Genomic DNA, 21,119 nt, shown 5'->3' on the forward strand with positions numbered 1-21,119 from the left:
TCTCTCTCTGTCTCTCTCTCTGCTCGAGTCTCTCTCTCTCTCTCTATGGTCATCTCTCATCGTCTCTAATCATCGCTCTGTCCTATCTCTCTCTTTCTCTCTCTCGTCTCTCTCGGTCTCTCTCTCTCTGTCTCTCTCTCTCTCTGGCTCATCCTCTCTCGTCTGTCTCTCTCTCTACGGTCTCTCTCTCTCTCTCGTGTCTCTCTCTCTCGTGTCGCTCTCACTCTCTCTAGGTCTTGTCTATCTCTCTCTCGCTCTCTGTCCTATCATCCTCTACTCTCTCTCACGGTCTGCCCTCCCATGCCTCTCTGCTCTCCCTCTTCCCCCCCATCTCTCTCTCTCTCTGCCAGCTAAGCTGTTTCAGCCCAACATCTCTGTGTCCTCCTCCATGTACGGGGTCTCCGGGACCCAGCAGCAGGGTTTCCAGGTGTTCAGAGGCTCCACTTTCAGCATCAGTTGCTCCATCCAGCCTCAGTACCCAGGAGGCTCCTTCCAGCTCAACTTCACCTCCATCAACTCAGCAAACAACTACTACTCAGAGCCAGCTGTCAATCACTCTGCCCACTTCCTGTTCCCGGCTGCAGAGCCCGCCCACCAGGGAAACTACAGCTGTATTTATCACGTCTCTGCTTTTTCTCAGGACTTCTCCTCTGAGAGCCGTCTGCTCTCCGTCACCGTCACAGGTGAGCTGTTAAGAGTTTACTGTAGGACAGAGCGTGATGCTCCCCAGGAGAACGCTGGTGAGGACTGAGTGTTTTACTGTGAGCCCTGAAGCAGTCACACCCTTACATCACATGTAGCTTTCCAGAGCAACGTACAATAAGTGCAATGAACCCTGAAGACATGAATCCAGAACAGCAATCCTCCAGTCAGCTGTAGTTTACATTGGAGTATTGCCATGAGTACTGACTGTTTAACAGATACAGCTAGCAGCTTCTCCCTACAGTCCTACTGTCTGCTATGAACAGGAAAAAGGGTTGGGGTTGAATGAAGATCTTAAGAAGATGTAGTTTATTGTAATATAACTGTAGAGAGGAGTCTCCATGCTGAAGTGGGTTCAGGTCTCTGTGTGTTTGCTGACTCTTGATGTGATGCTGTCCATGTGTTCGATCAGATCCAGAACCTTTTATCATCCGAGCCGTCGTCCTGCCACTGACTCTGCTGCTGGTGCTGCTGGTGACCGTCGGCCTTTACTTCTACTGCAAGGTACGGAAACATGTTGTTGTTCCACCACTGACTGAATGATAAGGTGCTGAAACATGTTGTTGTTCCACTGACTGAATGATAAGGTACTGAAACATGTTGTTGTTCCACTGACTGAATGATAAGGTACTGAAACATGTTGTTGTTCCACCACTGACTGAATGAAAAGGTACTGAAACATGTTGTTGTTCCACTGACTGAATGATAAGGGACTGAAACATGTTGTTGTTCCACCACTGACAGAATGATGAGGTACTGAAACATGTTGTTGTTTAACCACTGACTGAATGAAAAGGTACTGAAACATGTTGTTGTTCCACTGACTGAATGATAAGGGACTGAAACATGTTGTTGTTCCACCACTGACTGAATGATGAGGTACTGAAACTTGTTGTTGTTCCACTGACTGAATGATAAGGTACTGAAACATGTTGTTGTTCCACCACTGACTGAATGAAAAGGTACTGAAACATGTTGTTGTTCCACTGACTGAATGATAAGGTACTGAAACATGTTGTTGTTCCACCACTGACAGAATGATGAGGTACTGAAACATGTTGTTGTTCCACTGACTGAATGATAAGGTACTGAAACATGTTGTTGTTCCACCACTGACTGAATGATAAGGTACTGAAACATGTTGTTGTTCCACCACTGACTGAATGAAACAGTGTGTGTTATCGAACAGGAGTGATGCAGGAAGTCTCACTGCGTGCTGTCATGTCTCTCCAGGCCACCAGGGGGCGGAGGCCGAGCCGACAGGAGGACATTGAGCTGGATTACCTGGGTGTTCCTGCTGAAGAGGAAGGAGCTCAGGGAGCAGAGTAGCAGCTCCAAGGAGCTCCTCTCACACACATGGGTTTATCAGCTCTTATAGCTTTTAACCAACGTTAGAAAATATAGCTTTCACTCTGAAAGTCACCAGCAATGTGTTAGTGCCTCATGTTTCCTGACTTCCTGTCAGCTCCAAGCCCATTGGTTCCCACTGAAGATGAAGATCTTTAAAAAACATCACAAGTTAGTTTTATTTAGAAAAGTCAATGCAGTCGGTGCAGTTTGAAACCACAGACACACCAACCCAGGCCGCTCAGGAACTAAGTTGGCTAATGAATGCCATATATTAATGTTCAAATATCCTCTAAAAACAGTGTTACAATACCCAGTGTTTGAATCTAATGTAGTGATTCCTGAGATAACAGGAGGAACGCGTTACAGCGCCACCTAGTGTTGGATTTGTAGACCTCGAGCACAACAACGTTTTTTTATATTTTTATATCAACAAATAAGAAAAAGTGCAGTTTATAAAATGTTACGTTTTTCACAACAATTCATTGATCAGCGAGATGGGATATTTGATCCCCTTGTGGGTCACATGGGTTATTTTAGCAGCAGGACCAGATTTAGCTGAACAATATACAAATAGGAATTGAACAGAAGTAAATAATCCATACACTTCTTATTTCATAACAATGCTGATTTTATATTGAAAAATGTTATTTCAGAAGAATTCAGCTTGATTTTGGTCTGAAGAGATTGTTTGTAAAAAAAGAGAAATCCAATTTTTTTTTAGAGAAATCCGATTATATTTGTAATTTGCCAAAATGTATAAGATTTTAACTTTTCTTTAATTTTCTTATTTCACGTGTACTGAGCTCAGTTTTGTAATCATTTTCAATCATTCAGTATTTTTCTTACTTTATAAGAATTTTAATTACATTTTTGATGGTATTTGTCTGTATTTTGTAGTAATTTAGCTGTGTTTAAGAACTCCACCTATTGGAGAGCATTCCCAAATTCATAAGATATTAAATACTAACATGTTGTAATTAAAAATGTACATAATTTTGTAGAAGTTTCCTTTTTAATAGGTAATGTGCTTTGTTATGTGATCAAGAAATGTGCTTGTTTTTGTATTATTGAGGATTGTACTTATTTCACAAGATGATCAATAATATGTAATCATTACTTTTTGGACTTTTATGAAACATTTTAATTTCTTTAGAATTTCACTTTTTTCAAAGAACTCAGATTATTTTTGTGATTTAGGATTTTCCCAAATTCAGGAGACTAATTATATGGTACTTAAAATGTTAACATTGTCCGTAAACAAGTGTTGTGATTTTGGAACCGAGAAATGTTTTTGCTTCATAAGAATTTTGATTGATTTTGATTTTGTTGAGACTTGGTATTTTTTATAAGAATTTTGTTTTCGATTTTAGAAAAATATTGACCATTATTTCGTAATTTTCTTGATTTTGTTATGAAGAATGTTGCTTTTTTTAACACATTTTTTTGTTGAAGATTTTTCTTGATTTCTTGATGATTTTTGCATCACAAATTCTACTTGAAAAAATTAAGAGTTTTGACCAATTTGGTTTCCATGAGATTACGATGAAGCAAATCGTCTTAAATTCTGAACACAGCAGAATCCTCCAGAAATCATGACGATGTTCAACATCGTCATGCTGTAAAGCATGCGTAAATGCTGTCATTTGCTATGTACCAAAAAAATAATAAAACTTCTTTAATAATCCATGAAACTCTGAGAGTGAGCTGATTTCAAAAGTGTTTCTCCTGGTTGGAAAATGATGTGTTTGCTTTGTTTCTGTGTTATAACTAAACCTCAAGGCTTTAGTTATAACAGGTTAGTATTGAAGTCATCTCTGTGTCAAACAAACGTTTATGATTCTTACACGTTTAGTTCAGCAGAATAATCTCCACATATTAAAACCACTTTAGGATTTCTGAAGTAAAAAGCTAATGTTGGAACTACAGCACGGTCACATGACTTCACGTCACCACCGCTAAGCTAAAGGTGGCTAATGTTGGGCAATAAAGGAACTACAGCACGGTCACATGACTTCACGTCACCACCGCTAAGCTAAAGGTGGCTAATGTTGGGCTATAAAGGAACTACAGCACGGTCACATGACTTCACGTCACCACCGCTAAGCTAAAGGTGGCTAATGTTGGGCTATAAAGGCAACCTGGTCTCACCAGAATACGTGAAATGACCACGACTCCTTAACACCACATTACGTGGTGGAGTCACGGACTCTGCTACATTTACGTGTCTGCATCACGGAAACAACCCCAATGTAAAGTGAATGAGGCTCCTTTGTCGTGGTGGACACACACATTTCTACAACATCCCGCAGTGAGCTTTCTACTCTATAAAACGTTTTTAAAATCTACTTTATAGCCTGTAGTAACTCACGGGAGGCTTCTTTTATTTTATTATTTTTCATAATAATTTTTATTTTTCGTCAGAATGTATTATGGTGCATTAGTTACGAACTTATGTTCTCTAAAAACAGTGCATTGTTTGTAATACAACTGTGGTTTTTATGAAATGAGTTTTTAAGGAAGGCCAGAGCTTCAGCTGTGTCAAATAGATTGTTCCCTTTAGTTTACGTTATTTAAAAGACAATTATATTCCTATTTGATCATGTCCCCCTTATTGTAGGCTAATATTAGTCATTTAAAAATAAATAATGATGATAATGATGGTGAAAACCACTCCCCCCACATCGGAATGACGATGGTTACTGACTGTATTTCAAATGCTTTTTATTATCACAATGAACCAGAAGAAGATTCCGTCGTTACCACGGCAACGTTACGTCGCACTTGACGGCAATGTGACGTCACGTACGCTTCTTACCCACTATCACCTCACTTTCATTAATTTGATCTGACACCGGACTACAGTAAGTATCTCAACCCAAGGGGAGTTTATTTCTTTAAAACACTAAATAATGTTGCTTTTATTTCTTCCACTGTAGCACAGTCTCTATATCGTTTCATTCCTGGATATTAGGTTGAGTTTTGTAGTGTGTTTAGCTTTTACATACGCGCAAGCTATCGTCCAGCTAGCGGCCTCCGGCCTTCCGGTCAAAGTTTTTAGCTGGATAGCATTTATAGTTTATACAGCTACATGGCATTAGCTGTCCCCGGCACAGTTGGATAGTGGAGGTGCCTGCTAGAACAAATCTGTTTAAATGCATGTATTTGCCCATGTGTTGTGAAGACAGTCTTCAACACAGAGTTGTAATAGTGGCTAAAGCGCATCGGCGATGGAGTGGAATAAAAATGTGGAACTGGAGTTTTTCCAGAGGATGTGACTGGCCAGTGGGGACCACCCAATGTCCCACTCTGAATCAGAAATACTTCATTGGTCTCAGGGGGAAATTGGGATTGTTACATTGTAGAATTAAAATATATAGTAGAAGATATAAGAAAAACAAGTATGTAAAAAGATGTGCATAATATTACAATATGCACAGTATAAATGCATAATGTATGCCAGAGTATTGCTCAGATTAGTTATTAGTACATAGAGTATTGCTCAGATGAGTTATTATTACATAGAGTATTGATCAGATTAGTTATTATTACATAGAGTATTGATCAGATGAATTATTATTACATAGAGTATTGCACAGATTAGTTATTATTATTACATAGAGTATTGATCAGATTAGTTATTATTACATAGAGTATTGATCAGATTAGTTATTATTTAAACTTTACTCGTCGTATTTTATATTTGATTATTCCGACAGTTTTCCTAAAATGTTGGAATTGTCTCAAATGTCTTTATCTCCATGATATTGTTCTCCTCCTCTCTCAGCAGAAATCTCTTACAGAAACCAAAGCGTCCACATTCCTTCCTCTCTATATTCTGAAGCTTTCTACACACACACCGTTCACACACTCATTTATTAACAATTTATTGCAAAAAATGTGCAGAAAAAACATCTTTGAATTCAAACATAGCACGTACACAAATTATAAAGAAACCCAATTATAAATAAATCAACAGAAACTAAAGTGTGACTCCCAACCTGAACATGATTTCTGGTATATTAACTTTAATAAATAACAATGTAATAAATATGAAACATACAGGTCAATATCACCTTGCTATTGGTAGTTGAACTGTCAACACCCCAAAACATATTCTTAGATAGAAATACCTCATTTTGAGTTATTTAGACTTAATTAACACTTATAGTTTCATGTCTTGTTACATAAGAATAGATCAGATCTGTTAAGTGTTATTATGGGAGAATTACTATTCTTGTGGTACTGCTGCCTTATTAGGCCCATATTGAGCATATTAAGACTCATGTACTGTATATGCTTTAGTTTTGATCAAAGCGTTCCTACCTGCAGCTGTTAATGTTTAATTCTCATTTTATTTTTCCCTTTGTTTCTCCGTCACTGACATTATGTTTGACGGTTCTTTGATTTTAGGTAAATTATTCTCATGCCAAAGCCTTCACAACATGTACTGGTGGAGGGGGGGGAGAGTCTCTGAACAATAACACAGACTATTAAAAACTCATTAATAATCAAAGTTAAGAAAAATAAATTAAAAGTCCTCCTGAAGTAGAAAAGTATTGGCTTCAAAGTTCACTGACAGACCTAAAAATAACAAATCATTTAAATATGTGAAGCAGTGAGATGCTAACAAATTAAAAGCTCATAATTGATCTCCCTCTTCCTCTTCCTCTTCCTCCAGGACCCCATACCCTCCTCTGTGCTCCCAGAGAAGGGTCCAGCTGCCGGGGGGACGGTGATCACCATCAAGGGGGAAGACCTGGACACCGCCACGAAAGACGATGTCTCTGTTTCTGTCGGAGGAGTTCCCTGTGAAGTGTAAGCAGCTCCTTTTTAAACCTTTACACAGAGGTGGGAAGTAGTGGAGTGCAAATACTTTGTTGCTACTTTTACAATTTTCTAGTAACCTTCTTAAATACTTTAGGGATATTTAAACGTTTTCATTTCTCCCTTTCAGGCTAAAGTTCAGCTCTGAGATCTCGTGTAAAACGGGGAAATATCGGGGGCAGAAAGTTCCCTCGGAGTGGTTAGTGGTGGCGGTGAAATATGGGACAAACACGACGAAGGAAATTCCATCCGCTTACCAGTACTCGGAAAACCCCAAGATCACAGATTTTAACCCCAAGAGCAGCTTCCTATGGTGAGTGTGTGCTTAAAAGCTGGTTTGATTTTATTGAATAAAGGTGATGGTTTATTAGAGCTATTGTAGGATAAAATAAATGGAAAATATAAAGCCAAGGGAGGGGGACAATGTTCCATGAAAAAAATTTGGAATTTCCAAGAAAAAATTACTTCAAAAATAAATAATACAATGTATTTGCTGTGCTGAGATGAGGCTGCTCCAACCTTGCACTATTTGACTAACACTATTTAAATATTTTGTAATCTTTATTATTATTATTTTTCTCCTCGTGTGTGTGTGTGTGTGTGTGTGTGTGTGTGTGTGTGTGTGTGTGTGTGTGTGCGTGTGTGTGTGTGTGTGTGTGTGTGTGTGTGTGTGTGTAGCGGTGGTCGGAGGATTGTGGTGTTGGGAAGCGGTTTCGATCTGATCCAGAGAGCCACCATGGAAGTCCTGTCCGCTAACGACGAGTTCTCACAGAACACCGCACCTGTACAGGTGTGTGTGTGTGTGTGTGTGTGTGTGTGTGTGTGTGTGTGTGTGTGTGTGTGTGTGTGTCTCTCTTTTTAAAGTAGAGACACTACATACTGATATACACCTGAACATCAGCAGGAGAGGACTCTTTAAAGTAGAGACACTACATACTGATATACACCTGAACATCAGCAGGAGAGGACTCTTTAAAGTAGAGACACTACATACTGATATACACCTGAACATCAGCAGGAGAGGACTCTTTAAAGTAGAGACACTACATACTGATATACACCTGTTTTCTTCTGTGCAGTTTGTTCAGGAGCATGTGAGTAAGAACGACACGGTGCTTCAGTTTCTCTCTCCGGCGGTGAACTGCTCCGTCGACAGCACGGCGTTGAGATCTGTCCTCTGGTTGGACGACGAGAAGGAGGAGCTGAAAGGCTTCGACTATCATCCCGACCCCTCCTTCAACCAGCTGCTGAAGAACGTCATCACCGAGACCAGCATCATCATCGTCCACGTGAGCTTTTATTCTGAAAATACATCAATGTGGCGCTACCCATATTCTATTTACATGTATATAGACTCTTTGCACTACTTTTTATTTTGTATTTTATTACATATGTTGCGTTGTTGGAGGAGCTCAGGTCAGAAGAATTTCATTGCCATTTGTAGCTTTGTGCATATGACGATAAAACCTTTGAATCTTTGAATCTTGAATAAACTATACCACAAAGGGACAAAACGTACTAGAAAAGACAAGTAACTACAAAGAGGACCAAATATGACTGAAAAGAGACACAAAAACAACCACAAAGAGACTCAAAGTCACCATATAGAGACACAACTATAACTGGATAACATATCAAACAGTGATAAGGACACACAAAATGACTGCAAAAACACAACTCATAACAAAAAAAAGGACAAAAATAATTACAAAGAGGCTCAAAATGACCACAGAGATGCACAAATTGACTACAAATGGACACAAAACAACTAAAAAAGGGGGGAAACCGACCAAAAATAACAACATTATGCATATGTTGTCTTCACTCTACTCTTCTTCTTCGTGTGTTTTCAGGGTCGAGGTTTCTCTAAAGCCATGACGGCCAAAGAGGCGCAGGCGTTCGTTGGAGACGCCTCCTGTCCCGTCAACATCCTGTGTGTGTGTGTGTGTGTGTGTGTGTGTGTGTGTGTGTGTGTGTGTGTGTGTGTGTGTGTGTCTCTCTTTTTAAAGTAGAGACACTACATACTGATATACACCTGAACATCAGCAGGAGAGGACTCTTTAAAGTAGAGACACTACATACTGATATACACCTGAACATCAGCAGGAGAGGACTCTTTAAAGTAGAGACACTACATACTGATATACACCTGAACATCAGCAGGAGAGGACTCTTTAAAGTAGAGACACTACATACTGATATACACCTGAACATCAGCAGGAGAGGACTCTTTAAAGTAGAGACACTGCATACTGATATACACCTGAACATCAGCAGAATAGAAACGTTGTCTCACAGCTGGATGTTTTCTTCTGTGCAGTTTGTTCAGGAGCATGTGAGTAAGAACGACACGGTGCTTCAGTTTCTCTCTCCGGCGGTGAACTGCTCCGTCGACAGCACGGCGTTGAGATCTGTCCTCTGGTTGGACGACGAGAAGGAGGAGCTGAAAGGCTTCGACTATCATCCCGACCCCTCCTTCAACCAGCTGCTGAAGAACGTCATCACCGAGACCAGCATCATCATCGTCCACGTGAGCTTTTATTCTGAAAATACATCAATGTGGCGCTACCCATATTCTATTTACATGTATATAGACTCTTTGCACTACTTTTTATTTTGTATTTTATTACATATGTTGCGTTGTTGGAGGAGCTCAGGTCAGAAGAATTTCATTGCCATTTGTAGCTTTGTGCATATGACGATAAAACCTTTGAATCTTTGAATCTTGAAAAAACTATACCACAAAGGGACAAAACGTACTAGAAAAGACAAGTAACTACAAAGAGGACCAAATATGACTGAAAAGAGACACAAAAACAACCACAAAGAGACTCAAAGTCACCATATAGAGACAAAACAATAACCAGATAAGATATCAAACAGTGATAAAGACACACAAAATGACTGCAAAAACACAACTCATAACAAAATAAAGGACAAAAATAATTACAAAGAGGCTCAAAATGACCACAGAGATGCACAAAATGACTACAAATGGACACAAAACAACTTAAAAAGGGGGGAAACCGACCAAAAATAACTACATTATGCATATGTTGTCTTCACTCTACTCTTCTTCTTCGTGTTTTCAGGGTCGAGGTTTCTCTAAAGCCATGACGGCCAAAGAGGCGCAGGCGTTCGTTGGAGACGCCTCCTGTCCCGTCAACATCCTGTGTGTGTGTGTATGTGTGTGTGTGTGTGTGTGTGTGTGTTGTGTGTGTGTGTGTGTGTGTGTGTGTGTGTGTGTGTGTGTGTGTGTGTGTGTGTGTGTGTGTGTGTGTGTGTGTGTGTGTGTGTGTGTGTGTAGGATGATAAGTTGATCTTGGAGGCTCCCTCCTCTCAGCCCAGATCTGGATCTAAACGTCAGCGCAGAGACACGACCAACGACCTGCTGGACCTCGTGGTAAACACAAACTTACCTTCATATATATGTGTTGAGTTCATTCAGATCAAACAGAGCTGCAGAATTACAGTTTCCTTCACCATATTTTAGAAGGGTTCAACATGACTTGATTCTGCTGCTGTGGGGTTCAAACTATCATTAGTATCACAACGATTGAACCAGTGGGAAAGTTGCATGTTATTGTCTTGAAAAGCTGAAAAAAATAATCAAATGTTTTACATATAGGACAACGTTCTTAAAACATACTCTTCATGTTTCTGTTTGATTTATTTTATGATTTATTATTTTACTTTTTTGCATTATTATGTCTCTAGATTAGTTTTCGTTTTTTAATATTCTTTAAATGTTGTACTTTTTAAAATTGTATTTTTTTATTCTTATTAGTTTTTCATTTTCATTTTTTTAATATATATTTTTGATGATATATATATTTTTTAAATGTTTTTTTTACTTAATATTTGTATAACTAGCATTCTGTCTCTCTTTAGGTGAAGTTCGGTCACGGGGAGTGGACGGTGGGCTCCGTTTACTACGCTCAGAGTAAAGACATCCCTCTGGAGATCATCATCCCCTCAGTGATCATCCCCATGCTCTTCTTCATCGCCATCTCCGTCTACTGCTACAGGTCAGAGATAAACATCAATTAGACGTGTGTAGACGTGTGTTGGGGTGTGTAGACATGTGTTGGGGTGTGTAGACGTGTGTTGGAGTGTGTAGACGTGTGTAGACATGTGTTGGGGTGTGTAGACGTGTGTAGACGTGTGTTGGGGTGTGTAGGGGTTTGTAGGGGTGTGTAGACGTGTGTAGGGGTGTGTGTGTAATATATCTAATTGTGTGTGTGTAACAGGAGTAAGAGCCAGCAGGCGGAGCGGGAATACGAGAAGGTGAAACACCAGCTGGAGAATCTGGAGGAGAGCGTCCGGGACCGCTGCAAGAAGGAGTTCACAGGTACTCAAATATACACAAATATTACATTATTACTCCAGTTTTTTACAACCTGAGACGACCTTTAGGTGCTTCTCCCATCAGGCTATGATACATTCTGCTCAAAAGATACATTGAAGACATGAAAATCTAATCAAATATCAAATTATGTTTTATTTATCTGTAATTTTAAATGTGTTTTCATTTTTAAATGTTATATTGTGAAAAACCTGAATTATCTTTTAAATTATTTGTTTTTTAAGTTTAAATATTATTTAACGTATACATATATACAACTTATATCTTGGTAACTTTATTCAACATTTCACAGCAAAAAACGGTGAATGCAAAAGAAAATGTTTTACATTTGAAGAATTTCTAAACAAAAGAAACATGTTATAAAAAAAAAGAATAATAAAAAAGAATTTATAATAATAATATTATAAATTACAATAACACAATATTAATAAAAATAAAAATAATAATGATTTGCTGTTTTCCCTCTGTTCCCGTCAGACCTGATGATAGAGATGGAGGCAGGCGCGCCGGATTCATTTTAGAAGTGGGGGGGCCAAAAAAGTGCGTGTGTATGGCCCAATCCCAAACCACGCCCTACACCTACACACTCCCCCTCCGTGACGGAGTGAACTCCGTGGAGTGACACATGAGGCTCCCTCCTGTCAGATGGAGGGAGTAAATACAGCAGCAAGCTTTGGGGCAAACTCCCCTCTCTCCGGCAGAAACAGGAAATGCCGTAACTGTATCAACGGTATCAAATCAGCATCTCTTTGACAAAAAATGTAAATTAATAACTAAAATAAAACTCCAAACATCTCTAATTGTGTTACTTTTTTGTAAAGCTCTTTTAGTTTTAAACCTGATGTTTATAAGTTTCTTAGTTTTTGCAACAGTCTGTAAATATACACAACTTTATAATAAAATGCACACATTTACCTTTTTCTAGACAAAACACAGGTAGATCCTCAGTTAAAAAAATATGAGGTTATCATGAGGTTGTTAACATCGCAGTTTATCAGTGGATGTTTGCTGGAAGCACAATAACTGCATGTTTTGCATTGCTTTTAAATTTCAGTTAATATAGTGGTGAGAGACTCCCGATACATTAGATTTATAAGTTCATTAATTGTCTCATGATGCATATTTCCCGGTGAGCATGAAGCTTTTCAGAGTGGGGTTTTTCTCAGCTACGAGTTCTTTTGGAAATTGCTCTCCTTATCCGCCCTGATTATGCCCCCTGATTGCTAGGCCCTGTCGGGTTAGAAACTGCAGACAGCGCAGTTGCTCCATCATTCCATCTCTTCTTTTTTCCTGCTCAATACGCTGTTGTTTGACAAGCTGTATGTTGACTGGTGTTTGACTGAAGAAAGCGCACTTTTTTTTAATACACTCTCTGTGGAAATGAGACTTTTCGTGGCTGTCCAGGAGGCTTGGGCACTTTTTCCAGTTATTAACTCCGATATTAACAATCATCTCCACATTTTGAGAAAGTTACAAGCCGTTTGACAGCAGCAAATCTGCATATTTCACAGAAGGCCCGTTTAGTGGTTTTGCAAAGAATTAACCACTCTCTGTTTTTGTACCATTCTGCGTTGAAGTACCTTTCTCTTTGCCCAAATAATCTAGCGGTCAGTTAGCTGCAGCTTTACCCGTCTCAATGTCCCGACAACAAACCTCCATGCAGTCGGAACCAGCCTGTTTCGGTTCAACGACGGCTGTGGCGGCGGTTTTGACAGTCTCTGCGGCCGCAGAGCTGCTGCTTTTGGGTTCATCTGGCTTCGCTGTTTCTATGATTGATGAAGGTCCAGGCTCCGGAGACGTGGATGTCAGGGATGTGACCTTCCAGTTGTTAATTTAAGTTTAGATTGACTGTATAGTTTTCTTCTGCGCTGGTTCTTCTGACGTGTTTGCAAGTGTATATTTTTTCTATCTAGGTCAGGGGTCGGCAACCCCTGGCACCGTAACCAGTGGCACACTAGGAATAAGTGGAATAAGTGTACAAAATATTTATTTTATTTTCGGATCCTGAACGAGACCGCCGCCAGAGCGCGTCTCCCCGTTACCTGCAGAAGGAAGCCATGCGCGCAACGCAGCCCCACTCAAAAAGGCCGATCGCGAGACGTAACATACATGACACTTTTCTCTGTGTGCGGCAAAACAAGCTCGCCAAAATCGCTTCACCAGTCTGGCAGTATTTTAAGGTGTCCGAAAAAGACAATAAAATAGCGGTATGCAACGTGTGTGAAGCAGAAATCCTGCAGCTCCACCCGCTGTGACGGACCGGTGAGCGGAGCAGAACACACAAGAGTTAGACCTAACACACTTAGCTATTTGATCTACCTTTGGAACTAGTTATAAATATATTTATTCTTCACTGTCACTCATTACTGGATCAGTGAGCTGCATGAGATACTGACAGGCTGTCAGGAGAGAGAGAGAGAGGGGGAGAGAGGAAAAGAGAGCGCTTCCGCTCATTTCCCCCGTGTTATTATCCAAAGTTAATGTAAACTTGAATAATATAGGCTACTTCATTTGAATGTAACAATTATGTTGGTTGTTGTTTGTGGAAGCGCCAGTGAATGAGCCCCATTAACTGAGTTTTAAACATCACTTTTCACGAGTGTTTTCGTCGAGCTCTTCAACACCCTCTCCCCCCCCCCCCCCCCCCCGTTGATAATTCACGATCGTCGGCACGCTGATAAATATTTTTTTTTAGAATGGCACTTCATATCAAAAAGGTTGCCGACCCCTGATCTAGGTTAACGGCTGACACACACAGAACAACGTAACAAATAAAGTAAACAACGTAACGAATAAATAAATCTAAGCTTTTTTATTGGTTGTAATTTACATGGATACATTTGAATGGTGTTGGAACAGAACACCTCTGCTACGCGCCGTTCGTTGGATGAGGCTGGATCTCTATTAAATTAAGAAAGGAATTGAAAACACCGGAATCAAAGTTATAACAAATTATCTGAGTTTACTTCTAGTAGGAAACCAAACACATATACAAGTTATACAGAGTACTCGAGCACTCCGGACTTTCAGATTTGTGATGCGATGCGGATAAAGGCGTCAGGACCATCAAACTCATCAAACCAAAAAGAAATTGGACTTCAGGTTTGTGATGCGATGCGGACACAGATATCAGGACCAACAAACTCACCAAACCAAAAAGCATTTTTACACTCAAAAACATCAGTATTCATATGTATCTTTGGGGCGGAGATTTGTCGACTCTTCCTTCCCATTTTTCTCCCAAGCGAATTAAAGAACCCCTGGGGAGGAGCTGTTTAAACTGCTCACCTCCCCCAAGTGTCCTGATTGGCTGGATTCACTTCTGGTCGAGGTCAATCAGAGTTCCGAACAGAGAGTGAGATCCTAAATTTCACCAGGTCAAAAGTCAACGTTTATCTCCACCTTATCTACACCACATTCCCTTCCCATGCGTTCTTCACCTATTTAACGATGTCTTTAACGACTTAAAAACAGCATCTGGCTTTTAGGGATGATAAGAAGCGATGTTGGTGTGTTGGAACACAGAATCTCTGGATCAGTGAGTTTGAAAGTAAGAATAAAACAGTTCAAACCATACATGTTCACTAAAATACAATTCAAAATAATACATGTTTACTTCAATACAGTGTAGAATCATATCTTTTTACTTCAATGGTGTGACAATGTCCTATTTGATTGGGTTAAAATGTACATATTCTTCCTGTTATGTCTGCCTGCTTTATTTCACCTAATGCAAAGTGACCTGCTCCATCGAAATCAGTCGCATTGACCCGAAGACACATTTTGAGTTGTATACACTGTTGGAAAGAGGAGATTCATAACTTTCTAATGATATCAGGATTGTTGTTGTAGGCTACTCCAAATATTAAGCAAAATATGTCACATTATATAATGACTGTTACAGAGTCATCATTTTAAGAAAAAGGCCTTTAAAGTTTCCTCTTCTCTGGATCGATCTGATTGATTATTAGCGGAGCAAATGATCAAAATAGTACGAAGGGAAGATAGGGGAAGCCCGCGAGTGTGTGTGTGTATACGTGTGTGTTTGTGTATTTTTGCGTTTGTGTGTATTGTGTTTGTTTCCCGGGGAAAACACTCACGAGAAACACCGGCTGTTATGCCTGCAGTGACCTAAAGTTACTCCGTTGTTTGTAATTATGCCGTTACAAGCTTCAAAGTTGTATTTATCATCTGAATGTGCCAAAACAAGTTTAATATTCTGAAAGCCAAGACTTTGTTTATTTGAAATCAGATAAAAACAAACTGTAACGGACCCTGCCGTGTTATCTATGATTATACGCCTTACATTCATAATTTCAGCAGAGGGAGGGGAAGCGGTGTTATGCCGTAGATTGAAGCCTTGCCGTAGATTGAAGCCCTGTTCGCGGGGACGAGCAAAGTGACGTCATCGCCTGTATTGAGCGTTCGCCTAGTTTTCTAAGCGGAAAAACGAAAGATACTATTTACTTTCTCTCTTTTGAATGATATATTTCCCATCAGATTAAACAACAAACGGCTGAATAAATAATGTGCATACAATTGCGTGGAGGCTCGTTTTAAGGACACTTTTCAGATCTGTCACAATCTTCGTATTGGAACAAACTTCCGTTTTTGAGTCCACTCTGTTATGTTCCTCCTTCCTACAGAACAGACAATGACAGGATAATATGTAATTTGTCAGTATAGTCCTATTTTTTAAAACCTTCTCTGTTGTTTAAGTGTCTGATAACCACGAATAGTAAGCAATGATATAACAGTAATTATATAACATATGTCAGACACTGTGTTATTTTCAATCAAGCCTAAAAGATTATAATGTGTTCAAACTGGCTTCACTCGCTTTAATTGCTCCTTTGAATGTAATGTTCCTCTGTGGTTTCCTGTAATGCCACTCATATTTGATTTTTTATTGTATTTTAAGGTGACATTGAATGCTTTGAAAGGTGCCCTAAAATAAAGTGTATTATTGATCTTATATCTGTGCCTATATCACACTATTAATGTTCCTTATTTTAGACTGGGTTAATCCTGGTGTCAATAGGGAAGATCTGCACTGTTCTCTACATAACATGTTCAGCAGAGCAGGTATTTCTCCTGCCAGATTTGGAACCCCCCCTATCATTTTGTCCAGGATGGTCATAGACTCACCAAAATCACACTGGTGTTTGCTGTTCCCCTCTAGTTTGTGCTCACAAAAGCATTTTACTCTGGGCCCAGCAGGTGAAAAACTAAAGAGGGGCTTCCAAATCCGGCAGACCAGGTGCTGCCAGATATGGCACCCCCCCTACAACTTTGTCCAGGACAGTCACACTGTCACCAAAATCACACTGGTGTTTGCTGTTCCCCTCTAGTGTGTGCTCACAAAAGCATTTTACTCTGGGCCCATTAGGTAAAAAACTAAAGAGGGGCTTCCAAATCCGGCAGAGAAGGTGTTGGAGCTGCCGGATTTGGAACCCCCCCTATCATTTTGTCCAGGATGGTCATACACTCACCAAAATCCCACTGGTGTTTGCTGTTCCCCTCTAGTTTGTGCTCGCAAAAGCATTTTACTCTGGGCCCAGCAGGTAAAAAACGAAAGAGGGGCTTCCATATCCGGCAGACCAGGTGTTGTAGCTGCCGGATTTGGAAGCCCCCCTATATCTTTGTCCAGGATAGTCACAATTTCACCAAAATCACACTGGTGTTGCCTGTTCCCCTCTAGTTTATGCTCACCAAAGCATTTTACTCTGGGCCCAGCAGGTACAAAACTAAAGAGGGGCTTCCATATCCGGCAGAGAAGGTGTTGTGGCTGGCTGCCGGATATGGAAGCCCCCCTATAATTTTTACCCACGTTTATCCACGTTAAGCATATTTGTATAAGAACAAAGTCATGTTTCAGTTCATGTGTATGACATCATCAGAATGTGCCTGAGTGAAAGAAACGTGGTCATGCTAATGAGCATGCGCAGATTCAATAAACGGCCCGTACTCCAGGCCAAACTCTGAGCGATGTGGTCGTGTGTGTTTTTCTGTCCGTAGCATACTTACAAACTACTTTGATTGACTGCAAACGTGGAGACTTCTGCTGAATATAATGTCTCACGCAACAGGTTATGGGCCCAGTCAAAGAGGCCAAAGGTGGTTTAAGTTGTTATTCGACGGTGACGAGAAAAACTTTGAGTTATGGGAGACGAGGTTTTTGGCGCATATGGAACTGCGCGGCCTCAGTGAAGTTATCCTCGAAGAGCCAGCGATAGACTACAATGACGAACAAGCAATTGAAGAAGACGCAACAAAGAATGCAGAAGCATATGCTGAATTAGTGCAGTGTCTAGATAATAAGAGTTTATCACTCATAATGAGAGACGTAAAACGAGATGGAAGAAAAGCGTTGGCAATACTCCGAGAGCACTACGCAGGAAAGGACAAACCACGAGTCGTGAGCCTGTACTGTGAACTCTCTTCTCTCCACAAAGCAAGCAACGAGACTGTTACTGATTATATTATTCGAGCGGAGACTATATTCACGTCTTTGAGAAGGGCCGAAGAAAATATCAGTGACGGGTTGCAGATTGCCATGGTAGTAAAGGGGTTACCGGACTCATTCAACCCGTTTGTCGTGCACGTCACTCAAACCAACGACCGTCTAACGTTCGGTGAGTTCAAAGCTAAATTGCGGAGCTATGAGAGCACTGACAAATATAGGACGAGTGACATGAATGCGGATGAGGACGGCGTTATGAGGACTAGCGGGGCAAGGACACGAGGACGTGGAAGAGGGAAGAAGATGGACTTGGCCGACACTGAATGCTACACATGCGGAAAGATGGCGAGGCGAGAGGAGCGACGGTGGGACACGCCACACCGAGGAAGGGGGCGAGGCCGAGGCAGAGGGCTGGGTCGTGATCAGGTGAAGAAGGCAGACGGAGACACGGAGGATGATACCGGTGCATCATTCTTTTTCAAAATAAGTGACTGTCAAAATCAAGTAGGAAATAAGAGAGGTCTTATGGTCGACTGTGGTGCCACGACGCACATGATTAATGACCCGGCAAAGTTTAAGACAATCGATAAGAGCTTTAGACCCGAGGACCATGTGATAGAGCTGGCAGATGGAACGAAAATGACCGGGATGGCGAAGATGAGGGGAGAAGCCGAAGTTGTTCTGCTCGACAGTGAGGGACGGCAAGTGAAAACGAGGCTCAAACGAGCGCTTTACATCCCATCTTTTCCACAGGACATTTTCTCCATGAAAGCAGCGACAGCCAGTGGAGCTGAGGTCCGCTTCAAGGACGGTGATGATTGGCTGATTCATCAAAATGGTACCAAGTTTAAAATGGATGTGTATGGTAGGCTATATTACCTTAGCACAGTAGAGGATGAAAATACTGATGATGTTTGTAATGGTTGTCATGACATCCAGACATGGCATAGAATACTTGGTCATTGTAATTTTGAGGATGTGTCTAAACTAGAGAAAGTGGTTAAAGGTATGTCGATCAAAGGGAAACATGACATGTCTAACCATAACTGTGAAATATGTACGCAGGGAAAATTTACTCAAAGCAGAAACAGGCAGGCAGATGTAAAAGCTAAGACAGTACTGGAGCTAGTACATACAGACCTATGCGGTCCAATAGAACCAGCAGATAAAGATGGGTACAGATATGCAATAGCATTTACTGATGATTATAGTGGGATGATTTTTCCCTACTTTATCAAAGCAAAGAGTGATACAGCAAAAGCTACTGAGAAATTCATAGCGGATACTGCTCCATATGGATACATTAAGTGCATAAGATCTGACAACGGTACTGAATTCACCGGGCATGAGTTTCAAACTTTACTTAGGATGAAAGGGATAAGGCACGAGACAAGTGCACCATACTCACCTCACCAGAACGGTACTGCCGAGAGAGGGTGGAGGACCTTATTTGAGATGTCACGATGCATGCTATTAGAGAGTAACCTCCCAAAGCAGTTATGGACATATGCTGTACAAACAGCAGCACAGATACGTAACAGGTGTTACTGTAAGCGTCTAGAGCAGACACCATACCGTGTTTTTACTGGCAAAACACCCAACTTGTCCAACATGAAAATATTTGGCTCTGAATGCTACGGGTATAAGCAGGATAAGAAGAAGCTAGATTCTAGATGTGCAAAGGGTATTTTTGTAGGATACGACAAATATAGCCCAGCATTCCAAGTATTTTATCCTGAGACAGGGAAAGTCCTGAAACATAGGCTGGTAAAATGTATCACAAAGAGTAGCGCAGATAGTCAGACTCAGACACATCGTAATATGGATGATGACACTTATGGAGAAATTATTCCCACAACACCAGCAGGGACAAAAATGGTCAACCAGAATCAGAGAGAGCCTAATGTGGGTGTACAGTCCGATAGTGAGGAGAATATTGAGGCTAGTCAGATCCAGACAGATGGTACTCAAAGAGAACAGGGAGAGAGTGCACGACGCTATCCCACTAGACAAAGAAACGCTCCAGAATATTTATTGGAGTATCAGTGTAAGGCTGATTGTAATGATGAAGGTGAAAATGTAGATTATTTCTACAGAGTTGCTTGTGACGTACCCAAAACATACATGCAGGCTGTAGGCTCTAAGAAATCAAAAATGTGGGCTGATGCAATGAAAGAGGAGATTAACTCTTTAACAGAGAATGAGACCTTCAGTCTGACCACACTGCCAAAAGGCAAGCAAGCAGTGGGAGGTCGTTGGGTATATGCAGTAAAGGAAAGCCCAGATGGATCTGAGATTTTTAAAGCCAGATATGTAGCTAAAGGCTATAGTCAAGTAGAGGGAATTGATTACAAGGAAACTTTTTCAACGACAGCAAATATGACTTCTGTACGTACATTGATGCAGGTGGCTATACAGGATGATCTTATCCTACACCAAATGGATGTGAAGACAGCTTATCTCCATGCACCAATAGACTGTGAGTTATATATGGAACAGCCCGAAGGTTTTGAGGCAAAATCTAAAACAGGGGAACACTTAGTGTGCAAACTCAACAAGTCATTGTATGGTTTAAAGCAATCCGGGCGGAACTGGAACAAGTTACTGCATGATCATCTTACAGAGAATGGGTTTGTGCAAAATGATGCTGATCATTGTGTCTACAGAAAAGAGTCTGAGAACGAAAGAGTTATTCTGTTGATATGGGTAGATGACCTACTCATAGCAGCCAATAACAACGGCTCACTCTGTGATGTCAAAGAGATGTTGAAGAGGAAGTTTAAAATGAAAGATTTGGGTGAACTTAAACACTTCCTAGGTATCGACTTTACACAGAGTGAGGGGGAGATCAAAATGAGCCAAAAGAGACACATAGCAAAGATGCTAGAGAGGTTTGGCATGTCAGAGTGCAAACCAAGGTCAACTCCATGCGAGCAAAAGTTACATTTTGACACTGAGGGTGAAGTTATCGATTCAACAGGATACAGAGAGATAGTGGGTAGCTTGATATACATTATGACATGTACTAGACCTGATCTGAGCTGGATTGTGAGTAAACTATCACAACACTTAGCAGAACCAAAACAACAACATTGGGCTGCAGCAAAACAACTGTTGAGGTATCTAAAGGGTACTATAGACCAAGAGCTACATTACAAGAAAAGTGAGGAAAGCCTGAAGCTTGAGGGATACAGTGATGCTGATTGGGCAGCCGATCAAAATGATAGGAGAAGCACAACTGGATATTGTTTCAGCTTAACTGAAAATGGTCCAGTTATATCCTGGAAAAGTAGGAAGCAGCCAACAGTGGCGCTATCGACCTGTGAGGCCGAGTACATGGCATTAGCGGCTACTACTCAAGAGAGCATGTACCTTGTACAGCTATTAAAAGGGGTAGACCTTAATAGCCCACAT

At 40.7% G+C, this 21,119-nt stretch overlaps 1 long non-coding RNA gene and 1 pseudogene across 1 annotated transcript; both read left to right on the forward strand.

Moving 5' to 3' along the window:
- Window positions 1–422: 422 nt before the first annotated feature.
- On the forward strand, window positions 423–3,736 carry LOC117468677. The gene is made up of 2 exons (XR_004554509.1): window positions 423–683; window positions 1,936–3,736. It is a non-coding gene; the product is annotated as an uncharacterized LOC117468677 (long non-coding RNA).
- Window positions 3,737–6,697: 2,961 nt separating this feature from the next.
- LOC117468679 overlaps window positions 6,698–21,119 on the forward strand; it is a 28,917-nt pseudogene continuing 14,495 nt past the window's right edge.

This window comes from Trematomus bernacchii, unplaced genomic scaffold (genome assembly GCF_902827165.1).
Source record: "Trematomus bernacchii unplaced genomic scaffold, fTreBer1.1, whole genome shotgun sequence".
Taxonomy (NCBI): Eukaryota; Metazoa; Chordata; class Actinopteri; order Perciformes; family Nototheniidae; genus Trematomus; species Trematomus bernacchii.